Raw genomic sequence first — 14,894 nt, 5'->3', positions numbered from 1 at the left:
ATTTGTCTGTTCTTGGAATAAGACTTCCTTAACCTTGTCCTCAAATCTCCTTGCAATAGGCCCACACACAATTTTTATCCCCAATCCCTTACTGTACCGGCATTCTAACTTTCTGTTCCTTATACCTTGTACCCACAAGTCTCTCTGAACATCAACATTTGGATGTTTCATACCTTTTAAAAATATTCAATTTTTTTCTGTTACAACCTCACACTTCCTCACATTATATTCTATTGCCACCTTATTGCCTATTCATTTAACCTCTGTATCTATTTGCAATCGTCCTTCTCACAGCTTACATTCCCAACTAGTTTTGCATCATCAGAAAGTTTGGAGCATTATGCTCATTCTCTTTGAGTGATTAATATCGATTGTAAATACTTAAGACCCCAGCGCTGATCCTTTTGGCAATCTGCTAGTTACAGCCTGCCAACTTGAAAATGCCCTGTTTAACCCAACTCTCTGCTTTCAATCAGTTAACCAATCCTTTGTCCATGCTAATACATAACCCCAACTCCATGAATCCCTATCTTGTGTTGTCTTACCTTTGGTGGCACTTTATCAAATGCTTTTTGGAAATCCAAGTATATTACATCTGCTGACCACCCCCCCCCCACCGCCAACCGCCCCGCTTTATTTACCCTATTCATTAGATCCTCAAGAAACTAATACATTTATCAAATATAGTTTCCTTTTCGAACAAGTATGTTGACTCTTTCAAATCAAGTGTATGTATGAATATGTGAAATTGATGGCAGTGAAAGACCATCAAGCCTGCCTCACCTCATGACCATTGGATGATCGGAGTGACCAAGTACTACTTCACCACCGGCCACTTTGGCTCGAATCAATAAGATGTTGGTGTGGTCACTGTTGTAATGTAGGAAATGCAGCAGGTAATTCTTAAATGGTTAGGTCCCACAAAAAAAACAATGCAATAATGACCAACTTAACTGTTTTGGTGATGCTGGCCAAGATGCCAGAGAAAATACCCCTGCTCCTCAAATAGTGCCATGGGAACTTTTACATCCATCAGAAAAAACTGACAAGGCCTTAATTTAACATCTCTGAAAGATGGCATCTCCGACAGTGCTGCACTCCATCAGTACTGCACTGGAACGTCAGCCTGGGTTATGTGCTCAAGGCCCTGGAATATCTCTTGAAGCCATGACCTCCTAACTCCAAGGCAAGAGTGTTACGTGCGCTACCACAGTTGACCATTATTGGCAAAAGCCTGACTGTACCATTTCTTCAAGGGGTTGCTGAAGTCAAGGCTAGGAGATTTTTACCCGGCAGTGTCACTTTTGAATTGGAGTGAACCAGAAGCTGCTTCAAGTGATGTGTTTAAAAGCTGAATTGAAGTGTGCCGAATAATAGATGAATGGCTTTCCTCCATAGATCCTCATTTGTTTAGTCCCAAGGGGTTCCATTTCATGGGGCACTGGCATCAGTATTGGAACAGGAGGGATCTGTACCGTTGGGACGGTCTCCACCTGAACCGATCTGGGACCAATGTTCTAGCGAAAAGGGTAAATAGGGTGGTCAACAGGATTTTAAACTAGAAAGTGGTGGGGGAGGGAGGGAAGGGTAAAACTCCAAGAAGTACGACTAATGGGAAACAAAGCAGCAGGTTAGCATGTGGGGGGTGGATTCAACTTCATGGAAAGTTTTGAAAAAACTGAAAAGATAGGAGAGCCCAGGAGAGGCTATTAAAGTCCCCAGCACACAAAATAGGACAGAGTGTTTGGAAAGGGCTATGAATCTAACTTCAAGCACATCAGATAAAAGGACGACAATGAGAAAGGGGACGGGAAATACAGGACTGAAGGTGTTGTATCTGAATGCACGCAGTATACAAAATAAGATCTTGTGGCGCAGATTGAAATTGGCAGGTATGATGTGGTGGGCATCACGGAGACATGGCTGCAAGGGGATCAGGACTGGGAGCTAAATATCCAAGGATATACATCCTATCAAAAAGATAGGCAGGTTGGCAGAGGGGGTGCGGTTGCTTTGTTAGTAAGAAATGAAATTAAATCGATAGCAAGAAATGACATAGGTTCAGATGATTAGAATCTGTGTGGGTAGAGTCGAGGCACCGCAAAGGTAAAAAAAAACATAACGGGAGTTATGGACAGGCCTCCGATCAGTAGTCAGGATGTGGGGCACAAGATTCACCAGGAGGTAGAAAAGGTGTGTAAGAAAGGCAAGGTTACAGTGATCATGAGGAATTTCAATATGCAGGTAGACTGGGAAAAACAGGTTCAAAAAATAAAAAATACCTGGAAAATCTCAGCAGGTCTGGCAGCATCGGCAGAGAAGAGTACAGTTGACGTTTTGAGTCCTCAGAGAAAATCAGGTTGGTAGTGGATCCCAAGAAAAGGAATTTGTGGAATGTCTACGAGATGGCTTTTTGGAGCAGCTTGTGGTGGAGCCCACTAGGGAACAGGCAATTCTAGATTTAGTGATGTGTAGTGAGGCAGATTTGATAAGGGAGCTTAAGGTGAAGGAACCCTTAGGAAGAAGTGACCATAATATGATAGAATTTACCCTGCAATTTGAAAGGAAAAAGCTGGAATCAGATGTAACGGTATTACAATTGAATAAAGGCAACTACAGAGGCATGAGGGAGGAGCTGGCCAGAATTGACTGGGAGATGAGCCTAGCAGGAAAGACAGTGGAACAGCAATGGCAGGAGTTCCTGGGAGTAATCTGGGAGACACAGCAAAAATTCATCCCTAGGAAAAAGAAGCATACTAAAGGGAAGGCGAGGCAACCATGGCTGACAAGGGAATTCAGGGACAGCATAAAAGCTAAAGAGAAAGCATACAATGCGGCGAAGAGCAGTGGGAAACCAGGGGATTGGGAAGTCTACAAAGACCAAGAGAGGACAACTAAAAAAGAAATAAGGAGGGAGAAGAATAAATATGAGGGTAAACTAGCCAGTAATATAAAAGAAGATTGCAAGAGTTTTTTTTAGATATGTAAAGGGTAAGAAAGAGGGAAAAGTGGACATTGGGCTTTTGGAAAATGACGCTGGAGAAGTAGTAGTGGGGAACAAAGAAATGGCGGAGGGACTGAATAATTACTTTGCATCAGTCTTCACAGTGGAAGACACAAGTAACATCCCCAAAGTTCAAGAGAGTCAGGGGGGGCAGAGGTGAGTATGGTGGCCATTACCAAGGAGAAGGTGCTAGGAAAACTGAAAGGTCTGAAGATGGATAAATCACCTGGACCAGATGGATTACACCCCAGAGTTCTGAAGGAGATAGCTGAAGAGATAGTGGGGGTGTTAGTGGTGATCTTTCAGGAATCACAGGAGTCAGGGAGGATCCCAGAGGACTGGAAAATCACTAATGTAATCCCCCTGTTTAAGAAGGGAGTGAGGCAAAAGACAGGAAATTACAGGCCGATTAGCCTGATCTTAGTTGTTGGTAAGATTTTAGGCTCCATTATTAAGGATGAGATTTCAGAATAGTTTGAAGTGCATGATAAAATAGGGCAAAGTCAGCATGGTTTCATCAAGGGGAGGTCATGTCTGACAAATCTGTTAGAATTCTTTGAGGAGGTAACGAGTAGGTTATACAAAGGAGAGCCAATGGATGTTATCTACTTGGACTTCCAGAAGGCCTTTGACAAGGTGCCGCACAGGAGGCTGCTCAGTAAGATAAGAGCCCATGGTATTAGAGGCAAGGTACTAGCATGGATAGAAGATTGGCTGTCTGGCAGGAGGCAGAGAGTGGGGATAAGGGGGTCCTTCTCAGGATGGCAGCCGGTGACTAGTGGAGTTCCGCAGGGGTCAGTGTTGGGACCACAACTTTTCACTTTATACGTTAATGATCTAGATGAAGGAACTGAGGGCATCCTGGCTAAGTTTGCAAATTATACAAAGATAGGTGGAGGGACAGGTAGTATTGAGGAGGTGGGGAGGCTGCAGAAGGATTTGGACAGGTTAGGAAAATGGGCAAAGAAGTGACAGATGGAATACAGCGTGGCGAAGTGTGAGGTCATGCACTTTGGTAGGAAGAATAGAGGCATAGACTATTTTCTAAATGGGGAGAGGATTCAGAAATCTGGAATACAAAGGGACTTGGGAGTCCTAGTCCAGGATTCTCTTAAGGTTAACTTGCAGGTTGCGTCGGTAGTTAGGAAGGCAAATGCAATGTCAGCATTTATTTTGAGAGGACTAGAATATAAAAGCAGGGATGTGCTGCTGAGGCTTTATAAAGCTCTGGTCAGACCACATTTAGAATATTGTGAGCAATTTTGGGCCCCGTATCTCAGGAAGGATGTTCTGGCCCTGGAGAGGGTCCAGAGGAGGTTTATGAGAACGATCCCAGGAATGAAAGGCTTAATATATGAGGAACGTTTGAGGACTCTGGGTCTATACTTGATGGAGTTTAGAAGGATGAGGGGGGATCTGATTGAAACTTACAGAATACTGAAAGGCCTGGATAGAGTGGATGTGGAGAAGATGTTTCCATTAGTAGGAGAAACTAGGACCCGAGGGCACAACCACAGAGAAAAGGGAAGACCTTTGAGAAAAGAGATGAGGAGAAACTTCTTTAGCCAGAGAGTGGTGAATCTATGGAATTCATTGCCACAGAAGGCTGTGGAGGCCAGGTCATTGAGTGTATTTAAGACCAAAATAGTTAGATTCTTGATTGGTAAGGGGATCAAAGGTTAAGGGGAGAAGGTGGGAGAATGGGATTGAGAAACTTATCAGCCATGATTGAATGGTGGAGCAGACTCGGTGGGCTGAATGGCCTAATTTCTGCTCCTATGTCTTATGGTCTTATAATGTTGGGAGCTTATGGGTGCCCATTTATTCACAAAGCTGAGCTTTGAGATGTGTATTAAGACAATGGTTCTCAAGCAGTGATTCATGAAGACTTTCCAGATTGCCTGTGAAATAATGTGAATGAGTGACAGTTGGAGGTGTGTTTGTTGTGACCTGGAAGTTGGGAGTGAGGGAGTGTCATCACCATATGCAATCTGGAATGGGCTGATTGCCTCACCTAGAAGGGGAATGCATGTGGACGAGTTCTGAGTGCTGAATACTACATATTTATAGGTACCATACATATTAAATATCAAGTGTTGTCTAGTATTAACATTTATATGGGGGGTGGTTTTGTGATTAGTAATCCATTTGAAAAACAGTCCTTCAACCAAAAAATTTGAGAAGTACTGAGCAAAGAGACATGGTGAAGAAACACTGCAGCTTGATGGCCCATGTTTCATTGCATTGTTTGCTATCACTGCCACACCCAATGTATATTTTGATCTTTTTTCACTGACAGTTAAGTTTATTTTGTGTGTGCGTGTACTCGTCTGATCGCTCCCTTGTTATGTGAGGCAGGATTTTTGTCCTTTGCATCAAGACTCTGACTGGCCCATCAAGTCAGCACCGACATGTGAGAAACACCTGATCTACCAACCTAATCCCATTGACCAGCCACCGGCCCATAGCCTTGAATGTTATGATGTGCCAAGTGCTCATCCAGGTTCTTTTTAAAGGATGTGAGGCAACCTGCCTCCACCACCCTCCCAGGCAGCGCATTCCAGATCGTCACCACCCTCTGGCTAAAAAAGCTTTCCCTCCCATCCACCCCCCCCCCCCAAAACCTCCTGCCCCTCACCTTGAACTTGTGTCTGCTTGTGACCGACCCTTCAACTAAGGGGAACCGCTGCTCCCAATCCAGCCTCTCCATGCCCCTCACAATCTTGTACATCGCGATCAGGTCGCCCCTCAGTCTTCTCTGCTCCAACGAGTTATGAGTGGGCTGGTGAGTTGGAGGAATTGTGTGTCCAATCCTTGGTTGCCTGGTGTTGGGGAGAAAGTGAATATTCAGAAGATCCTCCTGATCTCCACAAGAAGAGGCAAAACAAGACATGTGACTTTCCTGAGTTGATATGAAAATTTCTCCCATTCCTGGGGAGGGTTAGTACATTTTAAACACCAGAACGGCACAATCATTTTTGAAAGCAAAATTCCTAGTCATCCAAGAATGTATTCCACCATGCTCATATCGTTTTTGGGCCGATTTTACAATTTCCTTAACCATTTGTGTAAACTCTTTTTTTCCAGGGAAGGGTTGAAAATACAGCAATAAATAATAAAATGGTGGTAACGTTACTGGGCATGTAATACAGAGACCTAGACTAATTATCTAGAGAATGCGTGTTCAAATTCCACCACGACAGTTTGAGAATTTGAATTTGATGATTATAGTTTGAAACGCATTAATTTTTAAATCTGGAAATAGATAGCTGGTCTCAGTAACAGTGAACATGATTGTTGTAAAAACCCATCTGATTCACCAATCCCATTTTTAGGGAAGGACATCTGCCACCCTTACCTGGTCTGGCCTCTACGGAACTCCAATCCAACCAATGTGGCTGACTCTTAACTGCCCTACAGGGCAACAAGAGCTGGGCAATCAAATGTCGGCCTTGCCAGTGACACCCATGTCCTAAAAATTTAGTCTCTCTTTTAAAAGCAGCAACATGAATTATTTCCAATGATTTGTATGATGTAGCTGCAAAGATCTTACTGTTGTCATGGACATCTGGGAATATGAAACTTTTTTGAGAGAATGATTATCATGCGTTGCCATAGTGAGCTAGCTTAAGTCTCTATCAGCTGGACAGTTAACGTTGCCTGGTGACAGTACCCTGCTACCACTGTCAATTATAATTGTGCTTTCTGTAAAGTGAGGTGCCTATGTAGGGAGTCCCTTTCAGTATCGGGGTAAAATGTTTTACCTAATGAAGAGTAAAGAGAATTTCAATGATGGTTGGGTTCAAGCATCTGGGCACAATTGGCAAAGCAGTTCATGATGTGTTGTCATGGTAGACAATTAATTTGGAGACATTTCAATTGAGAAATGCTGATAATGAGCAATAAGATTAAAATGTTAGCCGTACACCTGATAACTGTATGTCAAACTTCACGGTCGCTGGGTCAAAATCCTGGAATTCCCTCCCTAACAGTGCTGTGGGTGTACCTACACCACATGGACTGCAGCGGTTCAAGGAGGCAGCTCACCATCACCGTCTCAAGCAATTGGGAAAAGGCAATAAACACTGGCTTTGCCAGCAACGTCCACATCCCATGAATGAATAAAAAAACAAAAGCCCTGTTGAAGCATACTGCATAAAGTGTTTGGTTTTCATTAAACAAAGTTCTGTTTGCTGATTGTTCTGCAAATTATTTAATCTGTGCTGAAAAATTTCTTTTCCCAACAATTCTCTTTTTTTCAAAAAAATATTTTTTTTGCAAGAAGCTTTCCTTTTCAACCACCTTCTCTTTCCACTCCCCTCTGAAGGAGCTAAATTTCCCTGGACTGTGACTCCAAGAACCCTGACCTTACTCGACAATGGTAAACTGGGTCAGGTACCTCACAGATTAGCCTAGTGATGTCAGCAACTGTGGAGGACATTGCTGTCAATCTCTCCTCACCTGATGACCAAACCTGCCATCTTTGCTCTTGCAGTCACTTGATTGCAGGCAGAGGAGTTTTGACTGTTTAACATTTTCTTTCTCAGCATAGCCAAATATTAGTGAAGCTCAATGCAAACTGGAGGAACAGCACCTCATCTTCCGACTAGGCACTTTACAGCCTTCCGGACTGAATATTGAGTGCAACAACTTTAGATCTTGAGCTCCCTCCTCCATCCCCACCCCCTTTCAGTTTCTTCCCCCTCCCTTTTGTTTCTTCCAATAATTTATATAGATTTTTTCTTTTCCCACCTATTTCCATTATTTTTAAATCTATACCTTTTATGCCCTTTTAGTCTTATTTCACCACCTCCACTAGAGCTATCTGTACCTTGCGTGTCCTGCCATCCATTCTTAATTAGCACATTCTTTTAGATAATATCACCACCTTCAACACCTCTTTGTTCTTGGTCTGTGACATCTTTTGATTATCTGCTCCTATCACTGCTTGCCTGCCCCTACAACCACCCCCACCCCCACTTCTCTTCCCTGACCCTGCCCCCCACCCCCCACCTTAAACCAGCTTATATTTCTGCCCTCTCCTATTTTTACTTAGGGTAGGGTCATGAGGACTCGAAACGTCAACTTTGTTTTTCTTCGCCGATGCTGCCAGACCTGCTGAGTTTTTCCAGGTAATTCTGTTTTTGTTTTGGATTTCCAGCATCCGCAGTTTTTTGTTTTTATATTAGTGATGCTAGTTGTAGTGTTCCTGCCTGGTTAAGATCAACTGACTGAGTGTAAAATTGGGACTTCCACGGCTTGTGTGACTCCAAGACCAGCCTGGATAATATATTTATCCACCAATGCAGTAAGAGGAGTGTCTGTTGAACTCCTGCATTTAGTAAGACAGTCCCTGTACAATATCTAGTTTTTGCACATTGGTAACTCCCATAACTGGTTGCAGAGCTTAAACAAGCTGACTGACTAAGATATAAGCAAAAAACTGTGAATGCTGGAAATCCAAAACAAAAATAAAAATACCTGGCAAAACTCAGCAGGTCTGACAGCATCTGCGGAGAGGAACACAGTTAATGTTTCGAGTCCGTATGACTCTTCAACAGAACTAAGGAAAAATAGAAAAGAGGTGAAATATAAGCTGGTTATCTTTAAGATCTTTAAGTTCCCTGAATTGTAATAACTTGGATTGTATCAGTTGCCTCAAGATGTTGTTCCCCCCCATTTCATTGAAATATCACATGTTTAAAGCAAATTGCGTCACCACCCAAATATTTCAAATCTGATTGGTCCTGGTTTCACATGTAACCTACATATGTTAATTTACTAGATATCGTAAATGGGGTCTGAGCAGCACCTGTGAAGCCTGATCTTTCAAGCCATAAAGCACGTTATGTCCAATTTTAGATGCGGTCTAATACGGCTGTTCCTCCATCCCTACCATTTCAGTAGGGCGGCATTTTGCACTGGACTGCTTGTACAATGCAGAGATCCAGTTCGGTATTGAGTGCAATGCATGGAGTGGTCAGACTTAAGCTGACAGCTGAGTCATGGCAAAAACAGAATTACCTGGAAAAACTCAGCAGGTCCGGCAGCATCGGCGGAGAAGAAAAGAGTTGACGTTTCGAGTCCTCATGACCCTTCCACAGAACTGAGTGAATCCAAGTAAGGGGTGAAATATAAGCTGGTTTAAGGTGTGTTGTGGGGGGGCGGGGGGGGGGGGGGGGGGCGGTGGATTTGGTTGGGCGGAGAGAAGTGGAGGGGGTTGGTGTGGTTGTAGGGACAAACAAGCAGTGATAGAAGCAGATCATCAAAAGATGTCACAGACAAGAAGCTGAGTCATGGGCCATTTCTGTTGATCTAGAATGCCGTTGGCTCCCATACAGATTAATTAGTTCAGATGCAGCACAGGATATATGCAATTGATTAAGCTCTCCTTTTTCAGTGCAAGAACACTTATCTACTGCTCCCTAAATAATAGAGTGTGAATTGTGCATTTAGTGTGGTTTCTGTTGCAGCCAGTTCCAATTTACCACAATTGTGAGAAGGACGACATAGAGAATAGGCTAGAGAGTAGAAAACTACCTCACAAGCCTGTTCAGGGAGGTTTGATGCACTAGTTGGTCAATGACCAAAAAATTAAGCCAGTTGCAACAGTATTCTGTTCATGTGGCCACCATCTAACTGCAGAACAGTTTTTGTTCACACCTGGTCTCTGCTGCAGCAGCACCACTTTGTTTATATGTTGGTTTACAATTGATAATGGAGCTGCTGTCAATGGCACAAACAATCTAAGTGCAGCATTGTCAGACGTACTTCAGTTGGTAGAACTCTTGCCCCTTGAGTCAGAAGGTTGTGGATTCAAGTCACGCTCCAGAGATTTGAACCTGATGCTCCAGTGCCGTACTTGGGGAGCACTTCATTGTTGGAGGTGGCATCCCTTTGGATGAGACGTTAAAGCTAGGCCCAATCTGCCCCCTCAGGTGGTTATAGATAGGTACAAAAAAAAAATCCTGTCTCACGAATTGCGTAGAGCACGGGGGGGCAAAATTTAACCTTTGCACCACCCTCCTGCCTGGTCCCAACCTGTCCGCAATGCAACGGAGGAGTGGTGTAGGTGAGGCATAGAACAGCTGGCCCACCCGTGCTCCAATCGAGGTACTTGCGTGGCCAATTTTTGGTCACTTGAGGTCCTCTTCCCACCCATTCTCATGAAGCCGGCAAGATGGGGTGGGGGGTGCGGGGTGGCATGAGATGGCCTGGCAGGTTACCCTGCTTGGGCCTCCAGCAGGAAAGAGTTGAGCCTCCATCACTGGACCCCTTTCCTGATCAGTGCTCCTCTTTTGTTTTCCAAGCACCCCCCCCCCCACCCCGCCACCTCTCCATCAAGACCCAAACCCCCCCCCCCCACCTCTCCACCCATCATCCTAACTGCAACATCCTCACCCCGCCCCCACCGCACACCCCCAACCCTGGAACTTACCTTCAACCAGGTTCTGGGGCTGACTTGTGGGACTGCTTGTAGTTGAATAGCAGTAGTGCTCACTGCTCCCAGTGACGCTGCTGGAATTGGAGCTGCTAGCCAATCGGTTTAGCCGACTGGTCTCTGAGGAACGACTTCCTTCCGAGTGAGAGACTGAAGTCTCACCTTCAGGCAATTAGCGCTCCTCGGAGCATTAAATAGCTGAGGGACAGCCGACATCGGTGAGGTTGCATTCCACGCCAACTCTTTGGGCGGTGGTTGTTGGGGGGGATCCCTCCAACTGGTTAAGTTCTGTCCCAGGCGTTCTGATCAATACCTAACCCTCAAATGGCATCGCTAAAGCAGATTATCTAGTTGTTATCACAACGCTTCTGGGAGCTTGCTGTGCACAAATTGGCTTCCACGTTTCTTACATTACAACACCGACTGCGTTTCCAAAGCACTTTATTGTCCGTAAAAGTGCCAAGGTTGTAAAAGGCGCTGTATAATAATTGGGGCGGGATTTTCCAGCCCCACCAACTGCCAGGATCGCCCGGTCTCGCCGCAACTCAGTGGACTTTTGACTGCTCCGGGGTGGATCCTGGAAAATCCCAGCCATTGTTCCTGTTTTGCCCTGTTTACTCATTGTTTCAACATAACTCCCAGCAATATCCTCCACTGTGCTCAAGGTTACCGGTTCAATATGAAGTGTGACACTTGAATTTTGCTGTGATGCAATCATTCCTTATGTGAACTGTTTAGATTCCATTTTATTGCACTCAGTAGAAACACTGGGCTGGATTTTCATCTCTGAGGCAGGGATTGGGAGTCTGGAACTGTCTGGGCACCGCAACCCTGCCTCTAACCTGGCAGTGCCTGCCTGGCATATTTCCCTAGGAGCCAAGCGCAGGCTGGAAATGGGCTTGTCTTCCAGGGTGGGCCATTTAGAAGCCCCACTTCCATCTGCCCAGGCATCAGCCCAGTTCTCAAGGTGGGTGTTAAGAGTCCCTCACCCTCACCCATATCCAGGGTGACGAAGTGCCCCGTATTTTGACTGCTTGACCCATGCCCCTTAAGGGGAAGGAAAACAATAAATGCTGGAAAAGCTCAGCAGGTCTGACAGCATCTGTGGAGAGAAAGAAAGGGTTGACATTTCGAGTCCGTATGACTCTTCTTCAGAGTGAAGAAGAGTCACCTCCGATGAGTAAGTGTCATATGGACTTGAAACGTTAATTCTGTCTTTCTCTCCACAGTTGCTGCCAGACCTGCTGAGTTTTTCCAGCATTTTTTGTTTGTGGGGTGAGTTGGGGGGGCAGATGTTGATCTGTGCAAGTGGCTGAGGAGGCAGCCTCCAGAGGAGATGAGGCCAGATGGAGATATGAGGGTGTGTGTGAGAGAGAGAGAGAGAATGGTGATGTCCGTTGAGCTGGCGGTGAGTGAGATGCCAGGGAATGCGTGATGGGCTCGAGTATGTGAGTTTAGAGTGATGAGAGGGTTTCCTTGCCTGCCCACACAGATGAGATCATTCAACCTCTTTCTGCACTGGATGGCCAACCTCTTCTGTGCAGCATTGGCACTGACCACCGCTGCCACCACCTCCCAAGCCAGAGTGGTGAGATTGCTGGACCTCGTGCAGCCAGAGCGCGGTGGGGGTTGGAGGACATCACAGAGGGCCTTCGAAAGGCATTCCAGTGATGGGTCACTGAACTCTTCTGGGCTTCCAGGGCTCTGTCTTCACTGGAGCAGTCCTGAGCTGCAAATATTGAGAACTGTGTGCGCGGCTACAGTTTAGATATAGTACCCGGAGTGAGGAACCGGTGTGGTAACGGCATGGCGGGCGGTTCAGCGAGGCGGCTTGATTCCTGTGGCTGCATAATTAACGAGGCAGGAAGCAGATGATTTGGTGCGAAAATTCACCATTGTAGCCGGCGGGTAAAACATCTTTTTGTGCGCCCGCTACAGCACTCAGTGCAATTCTGGGATGATTCTGCAATTCTGCAATGATTCTGCAGTGTTTCTTCGATTACCTAGTTCCTAAGCTCCCTACTTACACCTCTCCGCCTCTCTACCTCAGCTTCCTCCTTTTAAGCCGATTCTTAGAATGACTCTTAGGTCTCATGACCAAAAGTTACCAAATACTTCCTTATGTGGCTTGGTGTCATAATTTGTTCCATAATGCTTCTGTGAAGTGCCCTGGGATGTTTCATTATGTTAACGGAGCTATATAAATGTAGGTTGTTGTTCTGAAATGAAATGGACAGACATATGGCAAAGGGAATTTAACATGGATAGAAGAGGTACATTTTTGTTAGGGAGAATGAAGAGAAATGATATGAACTAAATTGTACAGTTTTAAAGGAGGTGCTCGAACAGAGACGTCTTGAGGATATATGTACACAACTCTTTGAAGGTGGCAGGACCAGATGAAGAGGCGGTTTTAAAAATGTGTGGTATCCTTGGCTTTATTAATGGTGGTATTATTTTGTGATTATTCCTTGCTGAACATTTTGTTTTGATGATGCCCAACCAAAACAGTTAATGTCATGTTGGATCACCCTCTATAAAAAGAGCCTTGTGAATATTTGGGTAGGAACAGGATTACAAGTTCTGAGAAGATTGTAGAGAAATATTTTTGCAGGACTATTGCTAATGCCATGGCATTTTTTTTTTTTATTCGTTCATGGGATGTGGGCATCACTGGCTGGGCCAGCCTTTATTGCCCATCCCAAAATGCCCTTAGTAGGTGGTGGTGAGCTGCCTTCTTGAACCGCTGCAGCCCATGTGGTGTAGGTACACCCATGGTGCTGTTAGGGAGGGAGTTCCAGGATTTTGACCCAGTGACAGTGAAGGAACGGCGATATATTTCCAAGTCAGGATAGTGAGTGGCTTTGAGGGCAACTTCCAGGTGGCAGTGTTCCCATCTATCTGCCGCCTTTGTCCTTCTAGATGGTAGTGGTCATGGGTTCGGAAGATGCTGTCTAAGGAGCCTTGGTGAGTTGCCGCAGTGCATCTTGTGGGTGGTACACACTGCTGCTAATGTGCTTCGGTGGTGGAGGGAGTGAATGTTTGTGGATGGGGTGCCAATCAAGTGGGCTGTTTTGTCCTGGATGGTGTCAATCTTCTTGAGCGTTGTTGGAGCTGCACTCGTCCAGGCAAGTGCAGAGTATTCCATCAAACTCCTGACTTGTGCCTTGTAGATGGTCGATGTCAGAGCAAAGAAACCAACTGGCTTGGAAATATATAATGTATAAGACTGGATTTTAAATTGATTTTCTTTTCAAGAGCTTTGCTTGACCTAGTTACTAGGAAGTTCAAGGGATACTTGAATCAATTTATTTAATCTTCTGAGGAAATGTCTCAAGACTCTACAGAACAGAGAATGAACCTGGTCAATAGTGTGAATATTGGGGAAAATAAAGTGTATAAAAAGACCATTTTGTCTTTCCTTCTCTTTCATAGTCTTTGCAAAATGCGGCCCCAAGGAAGGTTTTATAACAATGCCAAATATATTGACTTTCCTTCTTTCTGTTCTTGATCCTCTGGTAGAAAGGGATGGCTTACTCCTTTCTAACATCCAGCGCCTCAAACCTGTTGTGCTATTCATTGAGATCATGATTGATCTGTGATCTAATGTTCAGAGACACAGATGTGTCTGAATGCTTTGGAGGATTTGTCAGAGATACAATCAACCAGGGCTTTTATCTTTCTTTTCTTACTTTCCCTTTTCATTCCCTGCATACTCCCCGCCAAGCTAATTTTCTTCTAGTCTAGTCCTTGTGTGTGTGTGTACCTTTCTTTCTTTCTATCTATCTCTCTATCAATCGATCTGTCTATCTATATCTATATATATCTATATCTATATATATCTATATGTATATCTATATATATATATATATAAATATATTATTCTATATGGACCTATTTCCCTGCCTAAAACAATCATACTCCTTTTCTCTCGATTGGAGAGCTTGACCTTCTCTAACCTAAGGCTCATGATAGCTCTAGATGACATGATATCCAGCTGATTTTAATTTGTTTCCCCTCTTGAGAGTTCTTAGACAAGTGTTTTCAGCCAAAGTTTCTGTTTTCTAAACAAAGGCGACGCAGTTGAATAGATCGAATAACCATGTTTTTGGACTGTTTAAATAGCTTTGGCTCAAGGCTAGTATTTGAAAATGCATCTTTAAAAGACTGAGTTCATTGTCTGAAGAAATGCACCAGAGTTGGGTCACGTCTCTGCACTCTAGCTTCAGGATGTTTGCAGGACTAGTCAGACAAGGAGAGTTTCCTGTTTTGTTTCATCCTAGTTTATAATGTGAAGTACAACGACTTTGCTTAAATGTAGGCAAACATGCACGCTGAATGTTTTGGAAATGACTTTTCTGGCTTACATGAGAGTATAAGAATAGTTACCTCACAAAAAAATAGCAAAATAATTATTTAAAAGCTAACGTTAGTAATTAATTATTGTTT

At 44.3% G+C, this 14,894-nt stretch overlaps 1 protein-coding gene across 2 annotated transcripts in view; it reads left to right on the top strand.

Annotated features, from left to right (window-relative positions):
- The window catches only part of gypc (glycophorin C (Gerbich blood group)), an 84,977-nt gene that overhangs the window by 15,748 nt on the left and 54,335 nt on the right, over nucleotides 1-14,894 (top strand). The window contains exon 1 of one of the 2 annotated variants that reach the window (XM_041200560.1): nucleotides 8,831-9,124. The exons of the other annotated variant lie outside the window; for it this stretch is intronic. The gene's annotated coding sequence lies outside the window, so the exon portion shown is untranslated. Of the gene's footprint in view, nucleotides 1-8,830; nucleotides 9,125-14,894 lie in introns of those variants that run through there. 2 annotated transcript variants of the gene reach the window in all.

This window comes from Carcharodon carcharias, chromosome 12 (assembly GCF_017639515.1).
Source record: "Carcharodon carcharias isolate sCarCar2 chromosome 12, sCarCar2.pri, whole genome shotgun sequence".
NCBI lineage: Eukaryota > Metazoa > Chordata > Chondrichthyes > Lamniformes > Lamnidae > Carcharodon > Carcharodon carcharias.
This window is presented reverse-complemented; position numbering and strand designations above follow the sequence as displayed.